This window comes from Myiozetetes cayanensis, unplaced genomic scaffold, assembly GCF_022539395.1.
Source record: "Myiozetetes cayanensis isolate MyiCay16 unplaced genomic scaffold, myiCay2020 scf2-11, whole genome shotgun sequence".
Lineage (NCBI taxonomy): Eukaryota > Metazoa > Chordata > Aves > Passeriformes > Tyrannidae > Myiozetetes > Myiozetetes cayanensis.
Genome location: NW_026087411.1, coordinates 73,965,381 through 73,976,048, shown reverse-complemented (window position 1 = coordinate 73,976,048; position 10,668 = coordinate 73,965,381).

Sequence of the window (10,668 nt, the reverse complement as noted above, 5' to 3'; positions counted from 1 at the left end):
TTTGAAGCCACCCACTCCAGGTTGTTCAGTTGCAGGTTGTGTAAGTTGATTGTAGAAGTGTAAGTTGATTGTAGAAGTGGTTCCTCACACACATCAAGGTGGAATAGCAATACTGGTTTCCTGAAATAGCAATACTGGGGAACAGTCTGAAAAATAGCATAGGGATTGCTGAGGGAGAGGTGAACAAGGAAAATGTCTATGAGAATGCATGGAGGGTCTTCAAGGCTAAAGAGGGAGCAGTGGAAACGGAAGCTTTGCTGAAGAAGGGCAATGAAGGACTGTAATCATCCTGTGGCTGATTTTGTTGTGGGAAGTACCTGTTGTCCACATGGGTTGGCACAACCACCTTTCTAAATCACATTCCTGTGGAGTGCAATAAAAGCCCCCAGCTGTGTGAGATAGACTTGGTCCTCAGATATCATCATCTTAAGAGGTGGGTTGTGGTAATCTCCTGACTGAAAGGGTCCTCTCTTACACAGAGAATAAGATGAAGCTGAGACATCTCTTCCTTTTTCTTCTCCAACTCACAGGAGACAAGATGAATCAGAAACAGATTCAAACCCACTGAGTTCTAAAACTGGTCATTTCCCTTGTAGTAGTCCTTCTTTTTCTACCTGTGAATCTGCTTTGCCCAACCAAGTACATCTTTACTGAGGCAGCTCGTGCACAACACTTGTGAGGATTGATGCTTCCTGATCTACACGGCAGGGAATGAGTTCTTCTTGCCTCTTCCTGGATGGATTGTCTGGGGGAAATAGGAGAATGGCTGCTGCCAGAGGGGAGGGTACTTTTTAAGCACTTAACTGTGGACAAGAACCCGGATGAGGATCTATGGAAAAAGAGAAATAATGCTATCTTAAAGTAACAAGACGGGGGCAAGAGTTGAACTTTACCTAGATGGCAAAAGGGTCATACAGTAGTCAGAGAGCCAGGAAAGTCAGATGGATTAGCTACTTGGGCATTGACTGAGAGTGAGGAGGGTGATTGGGAAAAGTTCAAGCGTTTGCTGCCAGCTGAGTTTCATCTCACCTGCCGGCACTTGGCAGATATCAGGCAGACAAGCAGCTTAAAAAAAAAGCCCTTTTAGTTCTTCTTATGAAATATTTTCACTCCTCAAGCAGTGTGCGTGAGAAAGTGTGGGAGATTATGTGTGAAACTAGCTGCAAAATGTTTACTTCTTGTTAATTTATATGATACGTCTTGGTTGCTCTTTAAGAATTACATTTGTCAAAGTGCTGTTGAACACACAACTGGGCTAGAAGCAAAGAGTTATTTGTTTATATATTTATATACAGTTCCAAATTAAACATGCAATTCCTATGAGAAGGCTGAAAACATTTTTGATGATTTTCATAAAAAAAATTGGTGGAAATCTCATCTGGAAATTTTTTATATAAAATCTGTAAACCAGCTGTATCAAAAAAGTAAATAAAAGCCACTTCAATAGTTGCAGTTCTAAACATTTAAATTACATATGTGTAATTTAATGTGTAATTCCATGTGTATAAAACTGTATTTGTACACGTTTGCGTTACTGAAACCTTTATTTGCTAGAGTCCAAGCGCTGCTGCTACGCACAAAGTACTCTGTGAGGTACACCCATGTGTTGCCAAAGTAGCACGAACGTGTGTACTGATGTTGATCCAGAGGAAGCCTAGGGGTTCTTCCTTTCCCTCTTGTACGCTGATTATTTCTGCCAGGCCCTGAGTAATCTGTGCGAGAGCGTGGGGGCCACGGCTTGGTGACAGGACATACATGCAAACAGATAGCTTGCATGATGTTCAGAAATCTTTTTTCCTGAAGGTGCTGTGGAGCAACATCTTTGAGTTGTAGGAGAAGACAAGCATGGGGCAGATGGGAAGGACCCGGCCCCATTCCTCTAGGGCTGGGGTTGGTTGGTGCACAGCGCCCCATTAAAATGAGGCCTAGAAACACTCCTTCTCAAGCCCTGTATGTAAAGACATCAAAATAAACTGTGTAAATATGCCAGAAAGAATGATACTTTCACGTTTTTATGCTAAAAATGGGTAAGGGAATTGTCAGGACTCTTGTGAGCAAAAACTATAATATATGACATTAAATATTGACTTAAAATATCTGTTTTGCCACCCCTTTCTATTATTTCTGTATGCAGTTGCTTGAAGGTAAAGTATGATTTTTCTGTCCCCTCTGTAATAAATATGTAATACATCAGAACAGAATTTTCTAAGTCTTGTAAAAATCAATCCACTTTCCCTATTCAAGTGTAGATTAAAAATATCAGTTCTTGTAGCAATTATATGTCTGATATTTTCATTGTTCATTGCCTATGTCATGGACAATTCAAATATAAAGTTTTTGGGGAATGTAGACAGCTGAAAACCTGACTGGAAAATCGCAAGATGTGAAGTTTTTATTTTGAGTGTTTAGTAGCATGCTAAATAATGTCACCTGCATGGTCCTGTCTTTAAATTACTAAAAAGCATTGATGTAATAGGGATAGTATTCACTGGTAGGATCAGTAAGATGCTGTATGTGTTAATAATTGACAGAAAGAGATATCTTCTGCCTTGCACAGCAAATTGCACAGTTAGAGCAACAATGAATGACTTCTCATGCTAGATATCCTGTGTAATATTGTGTTCAACTGGGAAATGTGTGTCATAGTCGAGCCAGATATGAGCAGAACTTAGCATACAGTATACTCAGTTCTTTACCTCATATATTATTTAGTGAACTGGGTGGTCATAGCAAGTGACTAAGACTTATTCAAAATAACACATTTGACATGCACGTGCTCATTATTCTAGTTAAAAACCAACACTGAATGCATTCCTGTGCATGATGATATCTTTACATTCAAACGGTTTCTGCTACTCATTTGATTATAAAGTGATAGTTGTTGTTACACAGAGCTGTTTCAGTTGAGAAAAGGGCTCTATTTTGGCTCTGATAATTTGTGCCAAGCAACCTTTGGATTTTACCTGAAATGAGATTTTAGGGCTTTGAGCTGTGTGAATATTATCTGTGAGCACATGTGTACACACGCACACATAGGTACTGGCATTGTGACACAGTGCAAACACCACAGATGCAGGCATATACATAGAATGAAAATTATTTTTCTTGTGCTTATTTTCTTGGCACTTGCAGCTTGGTTAGATGTGAGATAGATGAAACATTTGCATCTTCTATCTGCATAATGAGTTCTATACAAAATGATCGCAGCTAATGCAAAAGACAGGGTGGCATGTTTTCAGTTTTAATGGGGACACTCAGAAAACTTCCAATCTTTCTTGACATTTCTTATAGCAAAATAAATGTGGTCTAGGTTGGAGTGTCTATTATGAAAATAAGAGAAGAGCAAGTCAATTATATTTCAATGACTGAATAGCCAGGGGTCCTCATTAAAATGATCAGAAAGGCTGCAGTGTTGCTTTCCTGTATGTAGCCACTGATTAAGTTGTATAAGAATGACATGGCCTTTTTGGGAGAAAAGCAGAGTATGCCGTGGTCTCTAGCCAGCCAGCCAGAAACCGTTGACACTTACAAAAGTGAGATGCGCACTCCATCAAGAAGGGGAAGTTACTACTTATGGGGTCATGGACTCCTGATGTATTTAAAAATAGTTGTGGCTGTTTTATTGGACACAGCCAGAGAAAGCTTTGAATTTGCACTAGGTTGTATGAAAATGCCTGCGGTATGGTGGTGATATGGTATGTTTTCCTTTCCGCTGGCTTCAATGAAGTATACATAGCTTAACAGAATAGTACTATTATTGCAGTCTTTCTGTATTTGAACCTTTAAGCAATATTTTAGTTATCAGTTCATTACTATTCATTTCTTAGAATTTAAATTCTTCTTATTTGCCAATTATTTTTTTGGTATAAAATGTTAGGAGAAAAAGGCTTGGTAATTTTTTTCCCGGGAGAGAATGTATCCTGAAACGGTAAAAAGAATATTTGTTTAAACCTCCTGAGGGTTTGCAGTCTAAGGAAATACAGTGTTGCCTAAGATCTGCTAATCCCAGATCAAGTGGCTGTAGAATTTAAAAAAAAAATATATTTTCCATTTAATGTTACTTAATAGACCTTATATATTTATTTTTAAATAATCCTTCTGCAATTATATTTTATACAATTTCACTTCTTATAATAAGGTGATTGCTATAAAGAAATATATACTTTTAATAAGGATTGCTATAAAGAGATATACCTTATATATTTTTTAAATTTGAAGTGATGTAAAATGTTAATATTTTATGTTTAAGAGTGATATAAAGCAGAACAAAACTTGTGTGTTAATTATCATGGTTTAAGTTTCTCCCCCCTTTAAATACATTTTATCACTGACAATTTCTTAAGATGAATTGATAAATAAAAGACAAGACTTATAATAGTGATCTTATAGCTATTAATACAGTAAAATAGATTGAAACTATTCGTCTTCTACCAAGGTGGAAATACACCTCAATATTTTGTACTTTTGCTGTCTGATTCATGTAAATACTAATGCAACAAATAAAACGAAATGAAATCTGCTATTTCCAACTGCAAATAAAAAATGTCTAATTTTAGTTAATCTGAGCTTGTATTCCAAGTCAAATCACATCATACAGTGCTCCATAATTAAAAATATTATTTCATTATAAATGAAGATAATTTGAGCTTGATATAAGTCTGCTTGCATTTTAATAACATATTATTTCATCTCTAGAAATCCAATTGCTAAATACCTTAACATATCAGGTACTTAAAACTAATTGAATTTACTAAAATTAGCTAATAATGCTGCTCTTCATTTACAATTCAGGAGCCCAGTGGTGGACAAGGGAAAGAAACTGCAAGTGCTTGCAGTTAGCAATAAAAGAATTGGTAATTTTGCCAATTATTATGTACCACAAGATGGCTATTTAAAAAGTTTTCCTTTTTTATTTACATACATGGCATCTGAACAGGAGACAAGTGTCTCTGCCTTATTTACTTACAAATGCATGAGTGGCCTTAATTCTTATCTGCATAGTTTCTGTGATATTTTGAGTCTTTAAGTTGTTTGTGGAATTCACTCAGTCATTATTTCTTGTTTAGTGGATGAAGAATCTCATTGTTTTGAAAAGAATTCTGTTCATTTTTCATTTTACCAGTTAGCAATTTGTATTACAAGTATATAATTTATAGGTCTTAATTTTTTTAAAAAAATTAACGCAAAAGCGTCACGAATAAAATTCATAAATAGGAACCAATTGATAAGGTTATTTGTATTTAAGGAGAGACACAATTATTATATATGTAATACTCAGTGCCCTGAGTATGAACACAGCACTGTGGTGCTTAATGCTTGAATTTGGTTCAAAACACTTAGATGTCTTTTCTCTCTACATTTTAGCAGCTGGTTTAGTAGCTGACTTTTCAGCAATATGTAGTACTGAAATTATATAATGATTGAAGAAGATAAGTAGAGTTATTTGTTGAATAAAACTATGAAAAGTTTCGAGCAGTGGAGAGTAAAGCTTGAGATTTCTTAGGGTGCTCTGGTTTTGTGTTTAGCATGGGTGAACATATGAACAAATTAAAAATATTCTTCAGATTGAGTGGGGAGATATTTTTAGAAACTTTGATATCTTTCTCTAATGTACTTCCATAAATTTATGATTTTAGTGTCAAAATATCTTTTTTAAGTGAAAGCAAAGTAAAGAAGTGAGGTACTATGGGTCTTTGAAAACAATTAATGCTATAGTCACTATTCTCTGAATCCACAGCAGCAGACCACAGCAGACTGCTTATCAGATTGATTTGCAGCTTCCAGACTGCTTCCAGTCATCTGAAAATCACCTCAGAGTTGATGTTTCTGAAGGGAAACATATTCCATGAGGTGAATACGATTGTATTCTGTATGTAGAAGTTTCAAGAGCAATTTACCATCTTTTGGAGGCAGAATTTCTTTTGTGACCTACTCAGGCCTCTATAGGCGTACATTAAAGAAAAGGATGTTTGCAGGAAACGTTCTGTGTTGTTATCTGTGTCTTTATTTAAGCCTTTGCTTTTCCATCAAGAAATGTAATGCAGAACTTGCACTATGGGAAGTGTGCTGTGTGTGTTTTATGGGGTTTAAGCAAGATTAGGAGATTAAAGTTGAGAACAAGTTACTGTATGTGAATTCAAATGCAAAATATCCTCATTATAATAATTCACAGGAAATTCACCCCCACTGCTGTAGAATAAGAACTTGCCAAACACGACCTAATGTCAGCAGTGAACTCTACTTTAACCAGCCTTTCAACCTGTGTATCGTCAGAGTAATTGGTCTTTTAGTTGATTTGACTAACTGACAGCCAAGGCACTAATAATTACCTGTGGCAGCATTTATATTTTTTTTCTTTTACTCCATAGCCCAACATCAATGAGTATATTTTAAATATTAACAGTAGTTGAATGTTTAGATTATAATTTAAATAATTATTTATGGAAATATGACTACACATCCATGCCTACAATAGAGAGGCTTTGTAATTTGATTAAAGAGAGAACAGCAGCATATCTGCCCATCTAATTTTGTGGCTAAACTATTCATGACTTATAATAATATATTAATTTTGTCAATTCGTTAGGGTATCATTTCAACTTTTTGACAAGCTTTCATCTTTATTTAGCTGAATTCGGGTTCAAGACAGTGCTTACTTAATAACTTATGCTTTATGAAGATCTCCAAGAGCATGATATTCTCACTACCATCCACAATTTTCTTACACTGTGGTGTTGAGCTACTTTAATGTAATGTATTTCCATATGAATGATATACATAAATATAAAGCATATGTACGTATGGTCTCAGCAGAGTAGAAATGTGCTGCAAAGACTTCAGAGATGAATGTATGGCTGGAGAATTTATTTCTGAGGTAAGCTAAAGATAAGGACTCAGTAAAACCTAAATTAATATAATTGTTTTTTCCTTTGCAAAATACTGATTTGGGTACTGTGTTTTGTTCTTTACTAAGAAGACATATTTGCTTATAGGCATTATTAAGGAATATATTTGGGTGATGAATGAATAGAACATAATAGACTACGTGATAATGAGCGATGTTTTCAGATTTAAGCTATTTTGAATTATTTAAATTTCCAAATGTGATCTTTTAGTTATGGAACTAGAGATACTTAATTTTAAATATAATATTTTAGTTTCTAAAATATTTTTTGGTATGTCTGTTTATCTCTGGAGCTACCTATAGTTTACAGTCTACTGGGAAAAGGGCATAGATTTTTCCTGTACAACACTGTGTTACTCTTCTATTCTCACAATTATCTAATTTTAGAACTTACAAAATGTAATAATATTGGATCATTACTTGGTCTCCATATCTGAATAAAAACTTAAAGTATTTATTTCTAAAGACTGGTTAAAAAATTTTAGAAATGTTTAGAATTCTATGCTGTAGCTATGTAAAGTATCAATATTTTTTATGGGTTTTGTAAGTATTTAAAGATATTATCTGAAGATTCTTATTTCATTATTCTTGAGAGTACATAGTTGTATTTTAATTAAAAATATTGATTAGGTGATGATATTAAAAACTGAAATTTTGTTGAAAAGTTGAATCAGATATTCAGATATTTAGCATAAATGAGGAAAATGAGTTATATTTTAATGTTATGTGGAAGTATTTTTTTTTTAAATTAACTGCAGAAATGTAGGCATTGAAGGTTTTTAAAAATCTAAGATGAAGCTTGGTAATACTGTTAGAGTAATTGAAAACAGAAACCGAAAATATCTTTAATGCACACAACTGTGCATACATTACTTTAGTGGTTAGTTTGATGTACAATCATTCTTTTTTATCTACTTTTATTTATTTACTCAAAGTCAGGGAAAAGCTGCTACTGAATAAATACATTTCAGGCATTAAAGCTTTGTTTTCCTATCAATGTATATAACAAATATTTCCAAAACTTTCTTGAACTATAAAAATTAAAATAAAGATAATTAACTTCAACTATATGATAGCTTTAAAATAGAAGAGGTTGTGTGTTTTTTATTTGGTTAATCTGTATAGTTGGCCCCACCTGCCATTACAAAGTATCTGAGGGTAAGGGGTAAAATAATATCTTCTAGCATATGTGAATGCAGGAGGTCTGTGATTTTTCCATTAATTTCAGAGTATTCTTCAAAAAATATTAATAAATTAGGCATACTCTATGGATTCATATAAAAGAGAAAGTTCCAGTTTAATCTGTCTTTCAGTGCTTTCAAAGAACAACTCTTTATAAACTTACATCTTATCCCAATGATTTTACATCAAAGTGAAATGGCAAAGTTGTTGTTCAATTACTGTAAGTAGGAAATGAAATAAAAGTGTTCCCTTTTAAGTATATCCACGTTTCAGTGATAAATAAGATGTATAAAGTCAGTACACACAGACACATCATAATTATAATATCACATACTATTTTATTGTATATTGTCTTATTGTGCCTAAAATATACACTGCCAATTATAAGTGTATAAATTACACTTTGGATGCTCAGAAGGTTGAAAATTAGAATTAATCATGAAATATATATGTTTTTTCAAATAATTACTTCAAATGTGATTTTAACTAAGAGATAACAAAAGTGTCATACACAAAATGCTACCTGAGATTTTAAAATACACTAAGAAAAAAAAAAGCTATTTGCTGAATAGAGACCATTACATTAAAGAAAAGTCAAGTGAATGATGTAAAACTGAGAGAGAATGTTTAAAATAGCATTCAGGTAACTTACCTGAGTTTGTCAGAAGTAAGGATACATGTTCTGCAGGTCTGTTATTGACATTACAGAATAATTCTAATAGTTTTCAATTAAAAATCTAAAAGACATTTAGAATTTTTACAAGAAGTATATTCCAAGCCAATTGCAAAGGTTCTTTAGGGAGTTTTACACAATAAATGGTAGGCAGAAATGGACTAAGAAATGCTTAGTGAAATATCAAATAGGTAAATTAGTCTCTTAATTATTACTGTCTGGCTTTTTATTTATAAGTAGCTACTTGTCTTCAACACAGAGTGGTGAAGACAAGTAGCTACTTATAAATAAAAACACAAGTGTTTTTCTCAGAGACCCTCCAGCAAGAGCAAAATATGGATTATGATATTCAATGTGTAGATTAGTTACTTCATTTTTCAAATCAATCAGATTTATCAGTTTGTTGCTTCATTTAAATTCCTGTAATTCTGCATGGTTCAATCAGACAGTCCCATAAATATTTCAATTTATCTGCTATCCTTCAGCTGTCTACCTAAACACTCAGTGCTCATGCAAAATTGCAACAACATTGCAGATGCCACATTTGTCACATATCAAGATTCACAGAAAAGTATTTCACATGTAAATAATCTGTTCTTCTCTTCTACTTTGTCAGTACAGGGGGCTTTATAAAGTTCAAGTCTATTTATGGATACTAAAATCTCAACCCCTCCATGGTTCTATCTTGCTGAATTTCCTTGTAAAGCCTCCTCATATCGCTTGCAAAACAAAGTATAGACTCTGAGTATTAGGTCTTTCATATAAATAAAGTTGAGCTATTGGATGAATGGACAAAACAAGAGTGAAGCCATCGAAGAAGTCTCTGGAGAACAAGAACAGCTGTGAAATTTATCTCAAAATGATACTCAGCTTATAATTGTTTATGTCTTAATTTAAAAAAATGTGTGCAGCAAAGTGTAGATGGACCTCCATCTCGTACATGACTTATTTCAGTCTTACAAACCTTCATTTGGTAACGTGAGGCTCAGTAGGAACGTAAGTGTCTAAGGAACCCCAAACTGTTTGACTATAATTTGGATTAAGAAAGAGATAAGGACTCTTTGCTTTAAAAAAACAAAGCAATTGCCTCCCAACCAATGTTTTGGCATTTGTTTCAATACAGAATGGAATAACTTAAAATTATTTTCTGACACGAGTATAAGGCTGTGAGCAAGACAGTGAACTCCAGAATATTTTTTTTAGAGTTTTTGCCTGATAGGTGAAATTCTGTGTCTTTAATCAGTTAACTATTGAATTGTCTAATTTTTGTCTTGTTTTCAAGAACATCTGTTGTGCAACTAAAAAGCAACACATATTTTAAAAAAAATGTAATGGCAGATCAGCTTTCATGTCACATGGGAATTTCTAAACAGCTTGGATTGTAAAGACCTTCATAAAAAACTTGAAGCTTTCAGATCCAATAAAAGAGGTATTTGGTTATAGTTTCGAGTTAATGTTATTTAAATGTAGGGAAATCTATATCAAATGACAATAAGCCAAAGAAAACCATATTCTTTTGTTTCACAGAGAAGCTGTAATGTCTCAGACTACTAAATGAGGACTTGGCTTATTATGATAGTGAGTTTGGTTGTGGTAAGGATGCTATTTCTGGTTCTCTGAACAACATCATTGATAGCTCCTGTTCAAAAATAGCTGCAAAACTCCTTGCCTGTGTCTCAGCTTCCAGAATTCTTGGCAGAGGTGGCTGACAGGTAATTTCTACTATGCTAAGGACCTGGTGAGACCATGTGGTTGGGGACCAGCTGCATACCCCTGTCTTTTTGGCCTAAACATCCCTACCAGCAGATTTCTGTAGGGATCTGTATTGCCCTGTCTTCTCTTCACCATCTCAGGAAAAAGCAGGAACTCTAATCTGGTCACCAACTGCAGCAGATAGCCTGGAAAATTC